This window comes from Aquila chrysaetos, chromosome 2 (assembly GCF_900496995.4).
Source record: "Aquila chrysaetos chrysaetos chromosome 2, bAquChr1.4, whole genome shotgun sequence".
Classification (NCBI taxonomy): domain Eukaryota; kingdom Metazoa; phylum Chordata; class Aves; order Accipitriformes; family Accipitridae; genus Aquila; species Aquila chrysaetos.
In genome coordinates, this window is record NC_044005.1 from 33,435,682 (window position 1) to 33,457,952 (window position 22,271).

Here is a 22,271-nt window from a genome sequence, read left to right on the forward strand (position 1 = left end):
AGCATTTTCTTTCTTTTTTTTTTTTTTTTTTTTTTTTTTTTTTTTTTTTTTTTTTTTTTGTGGCTTTACTTTGAAAAGCAGCACATAATATAAGAGGCATCAGACTGGAAACTAGTTTTTTGCTTGCTGCCTAATGCCATTCCCAGGGTACCATTCCTCTCATGCTTGTGGCAGCAGATATATTTCACTCCTAGTTGCTTTTCAGTGCTAACAGTAAATAAATGAAAATGCCTTTTCCCTGGTCATTCCCCTAAATGTGCTCACTGCCTTTGCTTATCTAGCATGTATAGGCAAGTTGGCACTCTTCCCAGCATAAAGAGCAAACAAACGCTGGCAGCTATAGGGCTGTGGCACAAACAGCCAAGCTGATTTTCACAAATGGACATACAAGTGCTTAGGTCTCTGTTAGAGATTCTAAATCCCAGAAAGTATGCCAAACAGCTGGTCTGCTATTGTCCCAACTTTGCCTTCACTGGGCAATAAAACAAGTATTATTTGCCTTTTGTAATCACTATGTTTATTTCTGCTTTGCAGTTGATATAAACATTGAAAATAGCAGGTCACAATATACTTTATGATCCAGCTGCCAAATGACCACAGGGATGCATCTGAGGCACCTTGCAGATTAAGGCACCAGGCACAATAAAGACACATATAGTTCACAAGCACAGGACCTGGACTGTATGTGACAGCTCATTGAATAAAGATTGCAAAGCTGGCCTTGGGATGGCATTCAAAATGTATAGAAATATCCAGTTATCAAACTCTCTGAAATCCCCATAGCTGATGGTGACTGAGTGTTTTCTAAGCGCTGGTACTGAAAAAAAGATTCAAAACTAGCAAAACTTATAAAAAAACATTATCCTTTCTATCTCTTTCTGCTGGCTCTGGGAAGCCCATTGCAAAATTGTGCTGACTTTACATGTTTGCCTTTTTCAGGTGTCTCTCTTCTTTAGTAGGAGAGGTACTTGCTGAACCTGAATGAAGGGTAAGAAAGTTCTAAGTAGGTTATTTACTGTAATGTTACCATAGCTACTTTTTTTTTGGCAGTGTGAACTTCCACAAGTATATTATGGGCTTTGTAACTATATTTGTCCTGCTAAACATTTCTGTGTTCAACTCTTAAACACTCTTCTGGTAATTTTCCAGATTTTCCTCTTTGGGGGTAATTCAAGTAATCTACTTTTTCAGGGACATGTCTTGACAGGGTTTTAAACAATATAATCATGCTCTTTATTTTAACATCCCTTCTCTCTACTCCGGTTATTATTTTCTAGATCTGTGTGATTTGTGGTTTTTCACTTTCTCTTTGATTGAATACATATATCATTTCTCATTGTTGTTCTTTTTGTTGTTTTCTCGGGCTATTGACAAAATATTTCTTATATAACAGTTAACAAAAATCCATAAAATGCAAAACAGGTAAAGAACCACAAGTAAAAGCATATTAAGATGCTAACCCGAGATTTTGAAAAGCTAGATTCCACTAACTCTTTGTTATATACTTGTTATATGACCTTATCTGGGCACCTCCATTACTAAGATCGTCCTGACATCTTCAAACATAGTCAAGTGATGCCTGAGTCTGCTGGCTTCAGACTGGCTGTGAGACCTGCCACATGCCAAAGTAAGGTCCTCAGAAGTGGTGTTCTTGGAGCTGCTACACCAGAGCAACCTGATCCTGATCCTGAAGGGAGCGCTCTGAGATAGGGGCCAAATATATGGCAGAGGAGAAGCCAAGGTGTAATCCTCACTACAGCCTGTCAATTTTACTCTCAGTGATGTCAGAAATCTGCTTTTAAATCCCTGGTCAGCCTAAAGTGGATGGACTGGAGAAATTTTCCTGCATCTCCCCTATTTTTCTTATTTTCACTGTATCTAATGCCATACAAAACTTGAAGTTTTCTGCCCTACTGCAAAATTGCTTACTCCGTTCTGCAAGAACTACAAAAATATCACCTTCCTAGAAACAGAGGCTTAAGGGGATTTTTCATAATTAAAGACATTTGATCTATGAATTTTTTCATCACCCTTAAATAAAATAATACAAGTAGTAGGGGACAGAGGTTTTTTTTCCCCAAAGGAAATTAATTATTTCAACTCTTATTTTCATCCCGAATTAGAATGAAATGGCAAAGTATCAAAATTTCTCCCTGCACTGGAAGCTTACGAAACTTTCCTCTTAGCAACCTGTTAATTTTAGGTTTTATAATCATACCTGCTACCATATGAAAATTAAATAACCTGTGGGCCATCTGTCTGGGATATCCTGGACAGAAGGATGATGCATGCATGTAAACTGAGGTGCACAAGAGTAACAGCTATTTGTCTGGGATTTCCAGCTGTCCAGCAGCTCAGTCTTAGTTACTGTCACAGTTCCATCAGGGAAGTGACTGGGTGGAAAAAAAAAAAAAAAAACGATAGAGAGAGAAGATGTTTAAAAACATTAAACAAGTCTCAAAGTGGGAGAATTAATGTATATGACTAATGCAATTACAATATTTTCTTTTTATTCATCAAGCTACTGTTGGATGCTTGCTTTCTTCTCAGTTTGATGCAAACCTGAATACCATGATGATTTATTATAATTCCATATGCACTATGAACTCCAAATGCTGGGTAAGCTAAATCTCTCAGAGTATAGAGCTATAGTATAAAGCTCTAGGAGCTTTAGTCATGCATTTAACCAGAGGGGAAACTGAAGTACTTTATGGGAGATATAATTCAGTCAGTGATTCCTCCCTGTAGAAAAGGGCTATGGGCCATTCTAACTAAAACTGCTACACGCTTCTGTAGTGACTAATGCAAGGGCAAACAAATATTGAAAAAATCTGAAACATTTTTTAATTTCATTTTTACAAAACAAAAATGTCAAGAATCAGATCCACTTGTCCCAAAATAAAATTTTATATTCATAATTCCCTAAAACAAATCTGAAGTTTTGTAGTAAAATTGAGATTTTTACATGGAAAACTTTTCATTACAAAAAGTTTGAGCAGAAATTTTCCAAAAGTTCAACAGGTTTATTTCGACAACCTTTCAAATCACTGTCAGCTATCAATGCCTTTAGTGAACTAGTCTGGTAGCAACAATGTTAAAAAGAGAATATTAACAGATTAACTACTCTTAGGTCTCATTCTGTCCCTTCTAACATGCTTCATTCATCATGAAATTAATGAATGTTATTAATGTTTTTCTCCAGTCTTTACAATTAACACTGTTCCTCAAATTGGCTCAGCTCAGAGAAAGTAAGACATTTCTCATCTTGTATCTCCCTGGTGATGTAAACTGGCAGAAGAGATAGCAGCATGACTTAAATCTGTTACTACTAAATACCCGAATCTTTGGATACAAATTAGTCAGAGGTGACATGAACGTCACTAAATCACTTGTCTTTAGAATTCCACTATTTTATTTTGCCGTGAGCTATTGGCACATGGATACCGTCAGTAAGGAATGATTCCTATTATTCCTCTGAAATTATATCCGTAGTGTCTCTATTAAAATTGCCATACCCCAACTGCAGTATTACAATGTTAAAGTATAAAAGTAGTAATTGTCAAAAAGTAAGGTAGCTTGTGCTTGAAATTTAAGAAGAGGGACCAGTTTATGAGTATCAATGGAAAGGGACTACAAATGAAGATGCTGGTACAGAGAACTAATGGTTAATGGAGACAGTGAAAGTGGAATCTATGTTCATGCAACAACATACAAGGCTATTCCAGCAAGTCTCCCAGTGGCTCTACACGTTCAGAATCAGGCTACACAGGAGGAAGAAAGAAACTGAGTTAGAAGGTAAAGGAGAAAATAAGAGGGAAGTATGACAGATGAAATAGGTGAGACCTATGGTAGAATAAGAAGGTAAACAGTAGGCTAGGCATTGAGGAAGAATTAGTTAATGAAGAGGTGGATGTAGAGGCCATAATCATTTAATTCCTAACCATTCAAGATTATTTAACATTCCAAACTTTATTCCTGATTTTTTAAATCCTATATCTGTGTTCAACTCCTTTCACATTGCTACTCATATTCTAAATAACAAGGCTATTTTATCCTTTGAAAGAGCAGCAGACTCTGCTATTTGTTGCATAGTACATAAGTCATCATTATGTCAGGATTTATATAAAAATAATACTTTTTATTTTACCACAAAGACAGCTAGAGAACACTAGGGTAAACATAAAGATGAGGACCCAGAGTCAGCAGGATAATGAACTACTTTCTATGTGTCTTTGGCAATTTGAGGTACACACAACAGAAATAATTTTCTATGCATAATTCTTTCAAATTCTTGTACATTGTACCATCTGGCCTAGAGTTCTATTTCCAGATCACTTTTTGATCTTTACAAAACATCACATAGTATCACTGTCTATTTGCAAATAGTAGTTATATTTTAGCCAATTCTTTTGCAAAGGAGAGAGCTGGTTACATCAATATGTATACTCACATGTATAGTGATTTCCTCTTAGTTGCCTCCATACTATAGATTAATTGATACTATAAAAAAAGGGATTTTTTTCAACTTTAACAGATGTAGCAAGCTTTCTCAGAAGTAGTCTTAGTGGAAAACAGATTCTGGAAGGAAAACAGATTCTGGAAGTCTTTAAAGCCCTCTTTCTAAAAAGGCAGGAGGAACCTTTGGTAGGAAAGTGTTCCCATGTATTCAGTTCTCTCTTGTTTTTAAAGTCAGGAGCTCAATAAATAAAGTCAGGAGTTCTTCAGTTTTGGAACTTGTTTTTTCCTCTTTGCTTGTAAGAAAGAGCTTGGCTGTATGACACTTAAAACACATTCACACAGGTGTGCAGAGGTCTCTCTCTCCTTAGCTTTCCTTCCCAAGTAATTAAAACCAAGATCAACAAAGTTGAACTGCAGAACATGATGGTTCTTTGATTTCTAACTTACAGCCTGAATGGCCTTCAAGATTCTTATAAGTTTCTCAACAAAATAAGCAAGGGAGAAGTATTTAGTTCCTCCCTGCATTACTCTGTGATAGAATGGCTCTTTGATCTTTAGCCAGAGATTGGAGCTGCATATGATTACTCCATGTTTCTCACTGAGCAAGAGCTAAGGGTACTGGGTAAAATTATCAGGCACCAGCCCAGGACAAACAAAAGGTACGTTTCATGTAATGCGTAACTAAACTGTAGAAATCATTACCACAGAATGTTGTGAATGACAACATTTCATAAGGATTCAAAAGTGATTAGATGTTCCAGTAGAAGCTGTTTTACACAAAATCCTGGATATACTACAGAAACAATCTTGCCCTTGATAATCCTCCTCTGTCAAATGTCTACTATTGGCCATTTCAGAGTCAGAAGACAGGGCTAACAGCATTTTTCACATCAACGTGGTCATTCCTATAATATGTTCTATGCTCACAAACTGGTGTGCAGAGTAAGTTCTTCCAGTTTCTGACACACATGATCTCTTGATGATCATGCCACATAGAATGTTGTTTGGTGCAGTTTATAAAACATTTGAGTAACCCTAGCATTCTTGGGAATGAAAAACACTATCAGCTCATTCACTCCTAATATTAAAATATTCATTGTACTGAAGTTTCAGGGATAGTTATTTTTCACTTGGCCTTTTGTCTTTTGAAAAGCCAGCTGTTCTCTCAGTTTCAGATGACCCCTTTAAGTATAATGAGAATATTATAGAACTTTGAAGGCTTGAAAGCACTGCTTGTTGCTATGCTATAATAAATGATCATTTCAGTACATTGACACAGCATTCTTTTACTATGCATAATTTTGCACTTAACATTTACATCATTAAATCTTAACATTCATTCAAATACATAATTTAATACAAGTGTTTTTCACATGTACAGTCTTTCCATTTGACTCAAAGAAACTTAAGACTTCAGAAGCAAAGTGCACATAATTTAACTCTTTGGTGATTCAGACCCAGGGAAACCTGATGCAATCCTTTAATTTCAATTAAATTATACATTCTTATCTCAGGTCTATCATTGATCTGTACATGCTCTTGAAAAAAAAGAAAAAGTGTGCCATACTCCCTGTGTTCACAGAATCACAGAATGTTTGAGGTTGGAAGGGACCTCTGGAGGCTGTCTTGTCCATCCCCCTGATGAAGCAGGGCCACCTAGAGCTACTTGCTCAGGACCATGTCCAGGTGGCTTTTGAGTATCTCCAAGGATGGAAGCACCACAATCTCACTAGGCAACCTGTACCCATGCTAGGTCACCCTCACAGTAAAAAAGTATTTCCTGATGTTCAGACAGAAACTCCTGTGTTGCAGTTTGTGCCCACTGCTTCTGGTCCTGTCACTGGGCACCACTGAAAAGAGTCTGGCTCTCTCTTCTTTACACCCTCCCTTCAGGTATTTATAGACATTGCTGAGATCCCTCCTCCAAGCCTCCTCTTCTCCAAGCTAAACAGTCCCAGCTCTCTCAGCCTGTCCTCATATGAAAGGTGCTCCAGTCGCTTAATCACCTTCATGGCCCTTCACTGGACTGTCTCCAGTAGCTCCAGTGCTGAGTAGAGGGGAAGGATCACCTGCCTTGACCTGTTGGCAACACTTCTTCTAATGCAGCCCAGGATACCATTGGCCTTTATTGCCATGAGGGCACATTGCTGGCTCATGCTCTACTTGTCCACCAGGACCCCCAGACCTTTTCCTGCAAAGCTGCTTTCCAGCCTTGTGGCCCCCAGCGTATATTGGTGCATGGGGTTTTTCCTCGCTATGTGCAGGATTTTGCACTTGCCCCTTGTTGAAGTTCATGAAGCTCCTCTCAGCCCATTTCTCCAGCCGGTGGAGGTCCTTCTGGATGGCAGCACAACCCTCTGGCATCTCAGCCACTCCTCCTAGTTTTGTGTCATTGCCAAACTTGCTGAGGGTACACACTGCCCCATTATTCATATCATTAATGAAGATGTTAAACAGGATTGGACTCAGTATTGACCTCTGAGGTAAATCGCAAGTGACTGGCCTCCAATGAGACTTCAAGCCACTGATCACCACCCTCTGGGCCCAGCCATTCAGCTAGTTTTCAATCCACCTCACTGCTCATCCAGCCTGAACTTCATTAGCTTCTCTATGATGACCTTAGGGGTGACAGAGTTGAAAGCCTTACTGAAGTCTAGGTAGACAATATCCACCACTGTCTCCTCACCAAGCTAGTCATTCTGTCACAGAAGGTTATCAGATTGGTCAAGCATGACTTTACCTTGGTGAATCTGTGCTGACAACTCCTGATGATTTTCTTGTCCTTCATGTGCCTGGAAATGGTTTTCAGGATAAGCTGCTCCATCACCTTCCCAGAGATCAAGGTGAGGGTCTCCAGCCTGTACTCTTTCTTGACCTTCTTGAAGATAGGAGTGACATTTCCTTTCCTCCAGTCTTAGGGCACCTCTCCCAGTTGCCATGATCAATAAAAGATTTTCAAGAGTGGCCTTACAATGACATCTGCCAGCAACCTCAGCACTTGTGGGTGTATCCCATTAGGGCCCATGGACTTATGTATGTCCAGCTTGCTTAAGTATTGCCTGACCTGGGAAGAGTATGTCCACCAACAGCTTCCACCAACATTATGTCTTCCTTGCTCCTGCCTTTCCCTCTGGGACCTGGGATTCCTGAAGGCTGGTCTTACTAGTAAAGGTGAGACAAAGAAGGCACTCAGTACCTCAGCCTTTTCCTTGTGCTATGTAACCAGGTCCCCTGACTCGTTCAGCAGCAGGCATACCTTTTTCCTAGCCTTGTTGCCACCTATGGACTTATAGAAGCCCTTGTTCTCTTTGACATCCCTGGCCAGATTAAATTCCAGCTGGGATTTGGCTTTCCCAACTTCATCCTTGGATGTTCGGACAATGTCTCTGTATTGCTCCCATGTTACCTGTCCTTGCTTCCACCATCTGTGTGATTCCTTTCTGTGTTTGATTTTGGAGTTTGTTCATCCATGCAGGCCTCCTGGCATTTTTGCCTGACTTTCTATTCACTGGGATGGAACTCTTTTGAGCTTGGAGGAAGTAATCCTTGAATATTAACCAACTTTCTTGGGCCCTTCTTCCTTCCAGGGCCTTATCCCATGGCATTCTACCAAGCAGATCTTTAAAAAGGCCAAAGTCTGCTATCCTGAAGTCCAGGGCTGTGAGCTTGCTTTTCCCCCTCCCCTCTCCCCTCATGATCCTGAACTCCACTGTCTCATGGTCAGTGGAACCAAGGCTGCCTTTGACATTCACATCCCCCATGACCCCTTCATTGCTGGTGAGTTTGAGGCCCAACAGAGCACCTCTCTTTGTTGGGTCCTCTATCACCAGGGTGAGGAAGTGGTCATCAACGTCCTCCTGGATTTTTTATGCCCTGCTGTGCTGTCCTTCTAACAGATATAAGGTTGGTTGAAGTCCCCCGTGAGGACAAGGGCCTGCAAATCTGAGAATGCTCCTACCTGCTGTGTATAGGGCCTCGTCCACTTGTTCTTCCTGGTCAGGCAGCCTGTAGTAAACACCCACTACGATGTCACCCCTATGTGTCTTCTCTTTAATTCTTACCCATAAGCTCTCAGCTGGCTCATCATCCATCCCCAAGCATACATTCCAGCTGTTCTCCCACATAAAGAGCTACTCTTCCTCCTCATCTTCCCAGCCTGTCTTTCCTAAACAGCCTGTATCTCTCCACTGCAACACTCCAGTCAAGGGAGCCATGCCACCATATCTTCGTGCAGCTGCACCCAGAGCTCTAATTCACGTTCATTCCTCATGTTCCGAGCATTAGTGTATGTGCGCGTCAGAGTGTTACAAGGCAACATTCATTGTACTGTCTTCTCCAACTTATAAAACTCCAGCTACCTTCACAGTAATCAGATAAGCCTCATGCTTGATTTTTCCTGGTGTTGGTGAAGCACCATTTTTTGACCTAGAAGTCGTTTATATTTTTATTGCATTTTATCTTCACCTGTAAACCTCTTTGGTTCAAAACTGTGGTTAACCTGGTTTTGCATTCCTCTCCCATGCAAAGGTGCTTAAGTTTAAGTAGAGTGCAGCAAAGAAGAACCCGTTCTAGTGCCAAGACAACTTGAAAAGGTAAGATGTGACCAAGAACTCAGAGGTTTTGAAAAGTTTGCTACCATCTTAAAAAATCCTCAAACTTTGCCTTTGCAAAAAACAAAATAAAGGGATTGCCTCCATCTTCTATCACTGAAAACTGTCAGTCACATGTCAAATGAAAACTAACAGAGACTTCTTAGGCTTCTAATATTTTAAGGGTATAAAGCAGAGGATAATAAAATTCATAACAAATGCTATTTTTAGTAATTTTTCTCCTTAATACATTTCAGCTGACTCCATGGTGCTCATAGATTAATTTGAATTTATGGGTATAAAGTGATATAAATAAAAAGATAGTTTTATTCATTGTTTTTTTCATTCCTGTGTGGTCCTCTTAAAAGAGTGAACCTTCTGGGAAGGATGTTGAAGCATTTTCATTCTTTGTAACTGGACACTTTTCTTGAGAGTTTTGTCCCCAAAATCTCAACATCAGGTTGCCTTGCAGTCCTTGTTGTTCTGGATGCCACGAGACTTTGCTGCACATGGAAAACTGCTCCACTATTATTAGGTGAGAAGGCTGCACTCCTTTCCCTGAGTTTGGGGTTAGGTGTTGTGATATTGTATTGCTCATTAATTAGTTGTTAGGCAGCTTGCTATAGTTGTCTATGTGTAGGCATGAAGGCAGTGTTTGTAAAGCAATACAAGTTGTTCCAAGCATAGCTGTCAGTCTTAGCAACCAAAGCCTGCAATCACATTTCTTCTTATTTTGAATTCTCATTGTGAGATTTTTCAGGAATTAGAACTGCACCTTCAGACCTCTCTGTGGTCTGGCTTAAGCTGTCTTTGGGATTATCTCTTCCTGTGAAATCCTGACTGCTGACAACAGGTACATTCAAATGGAAAAGAAATATTATCTGCCTCAGGAATAAATCCTATATATATTCAAAAGACAGCTTTCTCTGAGCCTATCAATCAGCAAGTCATGTAGGAGAGAATTCAGACATCACTAAGTAAACATGATGACTTGCTCTGTGCTGAAAATACTGATGCTGAATATTCAATATGTAATGAAATAACACAAAAATAGTTGTTTGGACTGATTTAAACACCTGTAACCAGAATCTTTCCCAGAAAGGAAAGTGAGGTACACATTGTGTAGTTTTATAGTGACAGTTAAATATAACACGTACCTATAGCTTTTGGAAGCATCTGGAAAAGCAGAGGAATTGTGGGAAAGTGAGAAACAAGCCATGTGTTGCTTTCTTCTCATGTTAGACTAATAGATACTAAAGGAAAGAGTTGCAGATAGCCAGTGCGCCTTCATTTAAAGCACTTTGTATAATCTTTTTTGTCTCCTCAGTTTTGTGAGATTTCATGAGGGAGGAACGGGGTGGTTCTTCAAGATGTTGAGAGGAAGAATGGGATCCCCCAGAGTTCCTAGGAACTTCAGTTTCAGAAAAAATAGCAGTCATCTAAAAAACCTTTCTTGCATTATATGGTTTTTACTGATACTTCTGTTTGCTTCATATTCTAGGAGATCATTTTGTTTCTTACTGGCTTACAGACTGTTCTGGAAAAGAAGACAGATGGCCAAAAGATCACTGGAATATTTCTGCTTCTAATGAAGAATTACATTTTGTTCTGGAGTATCAGACAAGTGCATAAGACAATGCAGATCATCAATTCTTTTTTTTTTTTTTTCCCCTGGAAGAGCCTGTCATTTCTATCTCAGAAACTTGAAATGTGCATGTGTGCATGAGTGCAGTGATACTACATTTAATGGAATCATACAGAACAGTTGATATATTGCTGGATTAAACAGAATAGTTTTATTTTCCTTGGGCTTATCGATTAGAAAAGTAAAAACTTGAAAAATAATAAAAATCATAAAATAAAACTTCTCATTTATGGCAATGTTTTGCCATTAAAGTAGCTGGATTTCAGTTGTTTGACATCTTTAATGGCTCATGACCATATCCAGTGGAAGCCATGTTGACCCGGTGTATCATACCATCCAAGAAGAAAAGAAGGATACATGAAGATAACATCTACTTGAATTTAATTTGTGTGAGCACATATGGGTTCCAACAATGGAGAACTAGACTCACCATGAGTCTAAACTTGCCCAAGCATAATTTTAAGGCATAGCAGTCTACAGCTGGTGCCAAAAAATAGTTCTGTACAATACCTCTATTTGTTGTAGATAAACCCAACTCTTTCTTTGACTTGTTTCCTTTAACCAATGTGAGGAACAGATGCATACTTATGCACAAATTAACTCATGTGGGAGATGTATGGCAAACATTAGGAAAAACTCCCTAGCTAGATGTCAATCCCTGAATTAGATTGCTTAGAAAAAATGTGGCATTTCAATTACTGTTGGTTGTGGGTTTTTTTTAAGAACATGTTAGCTAGAATTAAAGTGATCCATCGACAGATATTTAATTAAGAAGTACTGAATGCCAGTACTTCAAATGCCCCCTCCCTTAATTAGAGTAGGGATGTGGTTAAGGAAGCTATTCCTTATTATTTCTTAGTGATGAACTGTGAGCATTTGGCTGAAACTCAGTGACAGTGTGAGCATGACTAATTCTCAAGATTGAGACTTATGAACAGTCCCCCCCCTCCTTTGTCTACAGGAAAACATTTTATTTGCCCATATCGTATTTGAGACATAACACATAGCAGAGTGACTGATGTGTGGATAATTAAGTCCCAATACCATACTAAACTGATGAAACTGGTACATGTAAGAGATTCGTAAGACCTTGGCTGCATAGCTGGCCAAGCAGTAGCAGAAAACTTCCAACTGAGGCAGCAAGAGAAGTGACTGAGAACCTGAGGTAAGCCAGCAGCAGAGCATTGTGACATAATATATTACAAAGTATGTAAGTTCTCAAAATCAGCATAGTTGAATCTTCTATTAACCTGGCTTCTAGGGTGCAATGCCAATTTTTTCTACTGAAAGAATAATTTCAAAACCATGTTAGAACACATAGGTAATACAAGGACCTTCAGTTTATTTGCTCCTTTTTTCTCACATATAGGGTCCCAGGTTGTTACATGTGCATACAATTCTGGAAAGATATTAGCAGTTCCAAACATTTCTGGCTAGAATATTAGTGAAATTAGGAGAATAAATCCACAGATAAGCAACCCATGCTTCAACTTCTACTCATTGTTTTGGGAGTTTTGTTGGTTTTGGTTTTGTTGGTTGGGGTTTTTTTGGTTTTTTTTTAATGAAAATTGTAAGACTTTTTGCTGCTGAAACAACTTTGGGTGTACTGTGAACCAAGTATGTCTTTTTATACAAATACAACCTGGAACATTTATCAAATGTTTATGTTTTCCATACTAAAGCCTCAAATAAGTACAGAATATATTTATATTGGTTGATACGTATAAAAATATTTTAAAATTATCTAATATTTTCTTTAACATTTTATTAATATGTATCACATAATAATAATAGTAGTAGTAGCAATAATGACAACAATATCAACAATAATAATAATAATAATAATAATAATTCCTGTGAATATACCATATGTTTATGACTGCGAATCCTATATACAGCTTTGAGAAAAAATAGATTCCTTTAAAATGGGGGTAAAAATATTTCCTAGAATTTCCTTCCAGAGATCTTACAGAAAAATTACAGCTTTTGAGCACGCTGTTGGGATTGAATTTCCCGACTACTTAGAAGTTTCTTAAAAAAGTGAAATCTCTCATGTCACCCTTAAAATGGTGTAGTTTTAATTTTAATTTCATTCAGATATTAAAGCAAAGAACTGTCAGTGGATACAGGAAAACTAAAACATAATGCATAGGTAATTCCACATTAATTTCCTATGTTTGCATGAAGTCACAACCCTATCAGTTTTGCCATTAATGTCACATATTTGTTGTCAGAAATTTAATCGCAAAATTCAGACCAGAAGAATGTGGGCTGCCTCTTTTATTGCTATTACACAAGGATTATTATTAAATTAAGAAAAAAATGCAGTCAATTAAATCAATGTTTCCAAGATATCAGTGTTATTAAAATAAAATCTACTTTATTGTAACCCAAAGATGTATTATAATGTAACCCTTATCATGTTTTTATGTCTTACTGATAAGAAAATAAAAGAAAACTTCCTTCCATATGTTACCTATAGAATCTTTGGATAATGTATACTATAAAAGAACTTGCTTTTAAGAGGACATAATGCAGAAAGTCCGTGTGCCATTGGTGAAGTGGATTTAACCACATAAAAACTGGTATAAAGAGAGAGACAACAGTGTGGGAATGATCTCTTAGGAGCTACTACAGCCCTGCTTTGAATATTGTTAGGCCCTAAAGCAGTGGTATCATATACTTAGAGGGAAAACTTCATTTTTGCAGATTGCTTTGCTTTATTTCCACAAGTGCACTCAACCCATTGAAAGATCCCAATTTCAAAGGGAAAATAGAAAATTGGTGGAAAGGGAAATTCCCTCACTTTCCAATATAAATATACTAGCTTTTGGCAAAATGTTTCTGCAGTGTTGAACCTTTTCTATTATGTATGGACATATAGATAGCAAGGAGTTTGATAGGAGGAAGAGTGGATTTTTTAGGAACCACCATTAGGAGAGTGCATGCAGGTTGACTGTAATTTCAACTTTCTTTGGTGGACTAAGATTTAAATATCTGTCTAGAGAGAGGGTCTGCCAGAAAATGTAGTGTAAATTGGGTGACTTTCCATTTGGACACAGCACTTTGTCCCTAAAGAAGCCTAGATAAACAGTTTACACTGTAGAGTTAGATGAGATGAAACCTACCCTTGGACAATTCTGACAAACTAGATTCAAACAGCGTAGGTGATCCTTTAGACTGCTTAAGAATCATAGAATATAAATGTTTTGTGCTGGCTTTGTTACTTAGGATGGGGAATAGATTCCTCTAGAGCTATACATCTTGGCTTCTGCTTGTTTTGTGCTTATCATTTATGTCCATTCCAAAAATAGATGGTTTTGACCAGCACTCATCTGATTAAGGCATAAGTCACTTCCTCATGGCACACTATATTTAGTTTAGAGAGTAAGCTTATTTTTGTAGGAAAGACTATACATATATACAATCTTGTATATTTTTATTAAATTCTGAATAATGTAAACATAATACTTAATGGAATTTCACATTAATTCTCTATAAGTAGAATGTTTAAAATGGTCATGTTTTTATTCTTGGTGTTAAACTGCAGGTAATGTTCAAAACTATTTTGAATCCCACTGATTTGAATCATCGACACCAATGACTGCTCACCAGTGAGATGGTAGAATTTAGATGTCGATGTTATACGAAAACAAAAATTAAAAAAAAAAGGCAAACCTCTGATTATTTTTTCCTGTAAAATTTTACAATAATCAATTTAAAAGAAAATTGATATAGCTCATGGGGGTTTCACTCCTTGGCACTTCAAACTATTTTGTTTCTGTCTTTTCCCAGTTACACAAAATATGATCGACTCTATACTCTGTTTTGAGATGCTGCCAATAATACTGCATTTGATAGCCTTCTCTGCTGGGCGAAGATAATGTTAATGTTAATATATGAAAATAAAGCACAGTCAGTGTATGCTTTTCGTGACAGTAGGAAAAAGTCTTTAAATAATAATAGTGGAATTTTTTGCCTTTATGACTGAAACAAATTAAGCTTGAGTGGAAGATCCCTTAAGATGAGTCATCATGTTATTGCAAGGAATTGCAGTAAAAAGAACATGTATCAGCTTGTAGTCTCTCAAGATGTCTGCACTGCTTAACCGTCAAAGATTAGACTTACGTTTTCCTGGCACCCTTACTGTGGCATCCTCTGGCTTTTATTCATCAGACCTTTGTTGACATTTTCAGGAGATTTCTTATTTAATTTGACTGTGAGTGGACACGTTATTGAATTACTAACATGTTGCTCTGTTTGAACAGCAAGTTCTTGTTCACTCTAGGTTTACATTACCCCAAGAGTAATAGCACAGAAGTAATTATTGGGTTATTAATTTAACAAAGTCTTCATTTTAATTGTAATCTGGTTCAATTTTGAAAATAAAGCTATAGACTTGACACTTAATTTTAACATTTTAAAAAAATACTTTCATAAATCACAGGAAGTATAACTGCCAGTGGCTTTATAAGAGCTAACATTTTATTGTTATTAACATTTCTAGATAAAAGAAGTTTACAACTCAGTACAGCTTTCTAATGAAGTTTATACAGTTTGATTTTTGATACATAGCTATATCTACAGGTATGATAGACTGCAGTTTAGGCACACTGGTTATTTGCAGTAGGGATGGGGAGGAGGATCCGCAGATGAATTTGTTCGGGAATCCATGCTGTGACTTATACATTAATCATGAAGCACCATGCTTATGCAAATGTGCAGCAGCCCAATTAGGCATACAGGATAGAATATTGGGAATAAAGTTATGAGCTATTGGGCCTCTGAAACACGATTCTCGGCCAAATTTTCAAAGGCAAAGTAGATCTGAGATGCCTTTTTACTTTTGAAAACAGGTGTACAATTGTCTTCTTAGTGCTTATTTCATGCCTTCAACTTTAAAATAAAGCTTTATCCCAGTTGGCATGATTTTTTCCTAGTCACTGAAGAGTAGCTGTGGATATTCTGAATCACTGACAAGAAAATAAAATGTTCATTCAGAGCACAGACGTGTTAAGAATGTTGAGAACGCTTTAATACTTGGAGAATTTTTGCTGTGTGTTTTGAGCATTCTGCCTTCTGAAAGTATTGAGGCTGGATTTGGCACTTTCTTCCTTCTTGCTACAACATGTGATTGATCAAAATATTCTGATTTGCATTCTGAAAATTCAATATTTTAAATGTAAATATGCAGAATATTAAGCATTCCACTTTAGAATACAAGGCTTCATTACACAGATTAATTCATACTTTTGTCCAGAAATTACTCTTTAACAAAATTACCAGTGTGTGTGTTTCCTTCTTCCATGGATGTTTGTCAGATTTTCTTCACATTTATTAGTAGGACTGGGTAAAAATTAAACCATAATTTACTTACCTTTTTGAAGCTGCTGTATAGAAAGAGAAATTAGTATTTACAATCAAAGTCACTAGTGGCACGGTAAACACAGCACAAACTCTTTCATGACAGTCCTAAAATAATGGTACCTTTCACTACATAAACTCATCTTGTTTGCTGGGGTTTTGCCATTTGGTCCATGCATTCTTCACTTGTTCACAGATTAGTGTGTAGATCAAATTGCTTCTATGGTGAAACACATGGTGCTGTTTATGTGTACAAGAATAATAATCCCTGAGAGCAAAACCAAATGTCTGGAGATAGTCATAGAAAGCGAGAATGATGACCTTTTAACAAAGGTGCCAATATGCTTAGAAATATCTGAAGATGCCCCCTGCTGCGGTGATTCATGATGCACTGAGATTCTAGTGGAAATTGGTGTTCCAGCCACAGTAGAGCATCAAATGGAAACCAAACAGTGCAAATTTTATGTGGTAGGCAAAAGAGTTTTCCCTCTTAAAAGATATAAGAGAGAAAGAGAGAGAGTATATGAATGAGAGGTTTTGTGATTTTTAAATTGCAGAGGACACATCATCATCTGAATATCCCATCACAGGATGATGAGGTGGCTGATAGTCTTCCTCCTGTCCAGTGGGGGATTATTGGAGCCCCTTACAAAGAAAAGTATTATATCTTGTGCTGTATTTTATGATCATATGAGTCCTTTTCCTGAATAATCCTGTGTTCTGGGAACACATCAAGAAAATTATAGGAAAATATATTTATCATTATTAATGATTAGTATAGGGACTTTATAGAAGGCCATAGGTTTGTATCCTAGGCAACTTCTGGATAGCAAGCTGAGAGAATGCAGACCTTGGAAAGTTGTCTTCCCATATCCTATCAAAATAAGTAAAACAGCAAGGGTGAAATTCCAGAATTTTGAAGTCTACAGAATAATTTCTATGAAGTCCGCTACTTTAAATTAGGTGTTGATTTTTGATTTGGCTAAGGTCAGTATTTGTTGTATAAAAAACATTTTCTATAATTAAGAAAAGGAAATAAAAGTGAATTCTGATGTGACATAACCACCTTTGCTGCTTGAGCATCAAGTTTTTCCAACATGATTGTTGTAGGCAGGTTGAAACAGATAAAAGCTAAACCAGCAAACAAACAAGTCCTATACTAATTTTTTTCATTTTAAAACATTTGTAAGCATTTTTCAAGTTCTAGTAGTTACCTAAGGAAACATGTCAAACATCCAACTTTTCTGTTTGTGTCTTCTGTATGCCAAACACTCATACCCTCTGGAAGATTGAAATTAAGAAATTGAAATTTAAGAAATGTTGAAATTAGGGCATCTCCATGCACACAAGGTCTTTATATATATGTTTTCACTTGCAGACTGTATGCTTGATCTTGGGAAAAAAATAATAAAGGTAAAATATGAAAAAATAAATTGTTGAATCTCAATGCACTGTATTACACATGTCAAATATTTGAGGAGACAGATGTATTTTTCCAGAACATTCTTTAAATAAGAGAAAAAATAGTGCTGGTAGGGTTGCTCACTTGAGAGAAATTGCAGGTGAAGAGGGAATGTACACAGTGCCAGCAAAGAGTGAAACAGAGATGGAACTTTTAAAAGACCTTGTACAAGCATCCACCAGTCACTTCAGGAAATCTTAAAAAAGCTATTCATGAAAAGAACTCTTCTTATCTTCTTATCTTTGCCTTTTTGCAGTTTTTAGTCACAGTTTCGTAAAAATAGTATCTTTGTTAACAAGTGGTTACTGCCTATGACAAACAATACTACTTCTTTTGGAAGAAAATCACACTCATTCATTATTGAAAACACATGACATCATTAGGCACCGTTAGCTATATACACAGTGGTCAATAGTATCAAGACCTGAACACGTTTATGCTTATGGTGCTTTATAGACAACTGAAATCTTTCATTTTCTTATTTACAATTTCTTCAATCATTATCTTCTGCTCTGACCATTATTACAGTGCCCCAAATCTCTCTCTTCACTCCACATCTTCCCATTTAAGCTTTTGGTGAAGAAAAATACTCCCTGGTTTCCTCCAGGATCTGAAGACAGTCAGTGAGTGCTTACGGCAGTCAGGAACTCTGGCTTTTGGTGCAGGTCTGGATGTGATGAGGGAAGAACCTCCTGTACAGCCAGAGGGAAGAATTTATGAAGAAATCTCTAAAATTTCAGCTCTGGGCTGCCTGTAGCAGGGTGAGCTTTCAGGAGCTGTAGAGAGTAATGAGGCAAAAAGGTGAGTTCCACAAAGACAATCATCACCTGTAAATTAGCAGAGTGAAATCTTGTATTTCCACCGTGCCAAGTAAACAACATTTTCCTCTTGACCTGGCAGTCAAGGAATATTGTGTGTTGAAATTCTCTTGAATTACTCTTAGCAGCTTGTTATGAGTTTCTGTGGCAGGGTTTTTTTGGGTAGTGGGGGAGGGGGCCGCAGGGGTGGCTCCTGTGAGAAGCTGCTAGAAGCTCCCCCGGCTCCAAGTCAGAGCGGCCTCTGGCCCCGGCTGAGCCCGTCAGTGACAGCGGTAGCGCCTCCGGGAGAACAGATTTAAGAAGGGAAACCTACAGTGAGTAGGGGGATTGGAATGTGAGAGGAACCCCTCTGCAGATACGGAGGCCGGTGAGGAAGGAGGGGAGGAGGTGCGCTGGAGGAGGTGATGCCTCCGCAGCCCGTGGTGAGATGGCAGGCTGTCCCACCCCAGCCCATGGAGGTGAGCGGAGGACCGGAGGCCCCCCAAGATGGCCGTGACTCTGTGGGAAAGCCCGTGCTGGAGCACTTTGTGACTGAAGATTGGCCCATGGAAAGGACCCACAGCAGGGAAGTTTGTGAGGAACTGCAGCCCACGGGAAGGACTCACGTTGGAGAAATTCATGAAGGACTGTCTCCCATGAGAGGGACCCCATGGTGGAGCAGGGGACGAGTGAGGAGTCCTCCTCCCCCTGAGGAGGAAGGAGCGGCAGAGACAAGGTGGGATGAGCGGACCCCAGCCCCCATCCCCTGTTCCCCTGCGCTGCCGGGGGGAGGAGGTAGAGAGAAGCAGGAGTGGGGTTGAGCTGGGAGGGGAGGGAAGTTGTTCTAAGGTTTGGTTTTACTTCCCATTATCCTTGTTTTGATTTGATTGGTAGTAAATAGATTTTGTTTCTTCCCCAAGTTGAGCCTGTCTTTTGCCCATGACCATAAGCGGTGAGTGATCCCTCCCAGTCCTTGTCTCGACCCACGAGCCTGCCTTTATATTTTCTCCTCATCCCACCGTGGCTGGGGAGGGGGGAGTGAGCAAGCGGCTGCGTGGTGCTTTGTTACTGGCTGGGCTGAAACCATGATACAACTCTAGAGAAAGAATTCAATTTTAACTGAATAGAGTAATATTAAAGTAGTGCAGTAAGAAAATAAGGAATAATTACCATGTTAAAAACCTCCTTAATATTATGGTAAATCTTATGCTTTCAGAACACAGAGTAAGGAAATTCTTTGGCTTCACAGGCCTGACATTTAGTTACATAATAAATTTAAAATTTAGATTAAAATAATCTAACCTAAATTATAAAATGAAAATACTTATTGAACATCTTGGCTTTCTTGGGCAACATGTTGATTTTCACTATTTGAATCAATAAATACTCAGTATCTAGGGTAAATATAGTTGTAGAATAGTTAATGACGAAAACCTTTTTTTGTAGCCTTCGATTATGGAAGGACTAAATGGAGAACTAAAATAACATTAAAAATTATTCTTAAATAACTTCAATGAAAAAATATTTTTTCTCTTCTTTTAATAGAAAATAAATAGAAAATATGATAAAAATGTCTTTTTGCTGCCCTCAAAACTCTTTCTGAAAAATATGGTAGTCTTTTTGCACAGGCATAATCATTACAAAATTTTATAAATTTGGATTAGTGAACAAGGCAATAATATTTGAAAAAAAAAAATTGTCTTTTGAATCAAAGTACTTTATTTTGTACAAAGCTTCCTTTCTTCCTTCTTATCTTAGAAAAATAAATTTCAAGGCATAAATACTATTCCAAACTGAAGAATATCAGCAGTAGAACTTTTGCTAGAAGCTTTAGAGCAACTGTTTGGCTGAGGCTATTTTATTTTTACCTTAAAAGGAGTTTTGCATGTTCCTTAATCTTTAGAACAGTTTTCCTGAGATCTGTTTCCCTGCCAGCCTTTGCATCTGTGTTAAGATGAGCTCCTTGGCTCCTCTGACTTGAAAGTGGACTACAGCACCTTCTAGTAAGCTGCCTTGAATCTTGTCTGATGCATGGCCTTCAATCTTCACAAGAAATACATGCATCCAGCAATAATGGTATCTAAATTAAACCTCTTGACAGCAAAGCAACACTTAGCTGACTGGAGACAGGATCAAAGTTCTTGAAACAGAATGACGTTTTGGAAATATTTTGTGAGTGTAAAAACATGTTCTCTTCTGAAATGCATGGCTGACTCCTCTAGTTCATCTCTATGTCATTTAAAAATGTTTGTGTTTGCTCTATTTTATTTATTTTCTTGAAGCCCACTTCAAAAAGCAGTACAAGGTTTAATTTTGATTATAGGCCTATTATCTCTTTCAAAGTGCTGTTTTCTCAAATGTGTTAGCCTGTTTGATTTTTGAAGCTCTACTACATTTTAAACAATGAGGTTTAAATACCCATGTGGCAAGGAGGACTTTTGAAAGTTTGGGCATTATTTGACAAGTATCTCAGGTTTCTCTCTGTATATCTCTGGAAGGGAGACATGTGAAATATATGGACAATAAAATCTTATGATTTGTGAGCTCACAAAGTTTAGCTTTGCCCTGGGGAAGGGTAGTTTTCCTAAGTTTCTGTATGTAAATAGAGAGATAATTTGCCTTATACATCATCTAATTTCATTTTCGTCTTCATCCCCTGCAGTCTGCATCAGCTAATCCTTGGATCCACAGTCCACAAAGCTGCTACTGAGTTCTCCAATCTATCAAAGTGTCCAGAGACCTCTGACTTGCCTTTTACAAAGCCCTTTCTGATATCCCTAGCTTTCTTATAACTTTAGCTATCCCCAGGATCCTTTTCCTATAAAATTCATTTTCTCATTACTGACAGGAAGCCCTGAGCTTAATGTTTGTGTGAATCCTTGTAGTCTTTCCTTCTGTACTTGTACCATCAGCTTGCTGATAAAGGAAGCATGCCTGTTCACCATTATAATTCTTAGGTATATCCCTTACCTTCTCAAAGACTGTAAAGAAATCAGTCCTCCTCAGGCCAGTGAAATTTAGAAAACTTGTAAAAGAAGGAACAAACACCACGAGCTGATCAAGTGACTTCACATAGATCTGTTCCTTGGCTTCAGAGAAGCAAGGTAGCTTTGTAAGCCAGAAATTTCATTAATAACGAATTGCAGGAAAGTATCATTCCTTGTTTAATCAGTACCAATTTGCTCCCCAATCTTCTAAAAACATCAGAAATGGTAGCTCTTTTTTTTTTGGACTAAGCCCTCTGAAACAGTGAGAAAATTAATTTGCTCATGTCTACAAATTGTTTGCTAAGAATAAATTCCCATGCAGTCCATTTTGTAAATATGTTCAAACTGTTTGTGTAACAGTGGATAGAGCTGACATTTTAATTTGTTTAGAAAGTCATGTACAATGTTTGCTCATTTGTGACTAATTTCTAAAACCTTGGCATGCTTTTATAACATATTAGTTCAACTTTTACAAAACTCTGCCTGACTGACTTTTTCAGAATTAGGTTACTAAAACTGCTTTTACTGCTCTCCTAGATTACTGTCCTATAGATTAAGTTTCTCTGTGTGTGAATGTATGATTGCCAATTGTCATAAGTGCTGGCAATTAAACTTGTGCATTGAGTGGAAAATAGCTTCCTTACTAGGAGAAAAGGTGAAGTAAGAGCAGGGTGGACACTTAGTAAACTCTCTTGTTTTACTGACATGATAATATTACTACACATTATTTAGTTACTTATGTTTTTTATCTCATTACACACTTCTAAAAAAAAGGATTTTAATCTACAGGTTCTTCTTCTGACACAAGGTCATTTTAGTAATTTAGTAGATGACCCTTGTCTCCCAGGAGTTGTACACTGAACTGAACAGTTACAATGGTTTAGGTGTGAACTTGGAAGTGAAGCGGATTTCTTGAGGTGATCTGTGTCCTCACATTTTTTGGTGTACATTGAAAATTAATATAAACCT

General features: G+C 37.8%; 1 long non-coding RNA gene across 1 annotated transcript; it reads right to left on the bottom strand.

The window, feature by feature from the left end:
• Positions 1-6,660: 6,660 nt before the first annotated feature.
• On the bottom strand, positions 6,661-21,839 carry LOC121233158. Its single transcript, XR_005931977.1, has 3 exons — positions 21,829-21,839; positions 16,291-16,296; positions 6,661-6,936 (listed from the first exon to the last, which is right to left on the bottom strand). It is a non-coding gene; the product is annotated as an uncharacterized LOC121233158 (long non-coding RNA).
• Between the last annotated feature and the right edge of the window lie 432 nt (positions 21,840-22,271).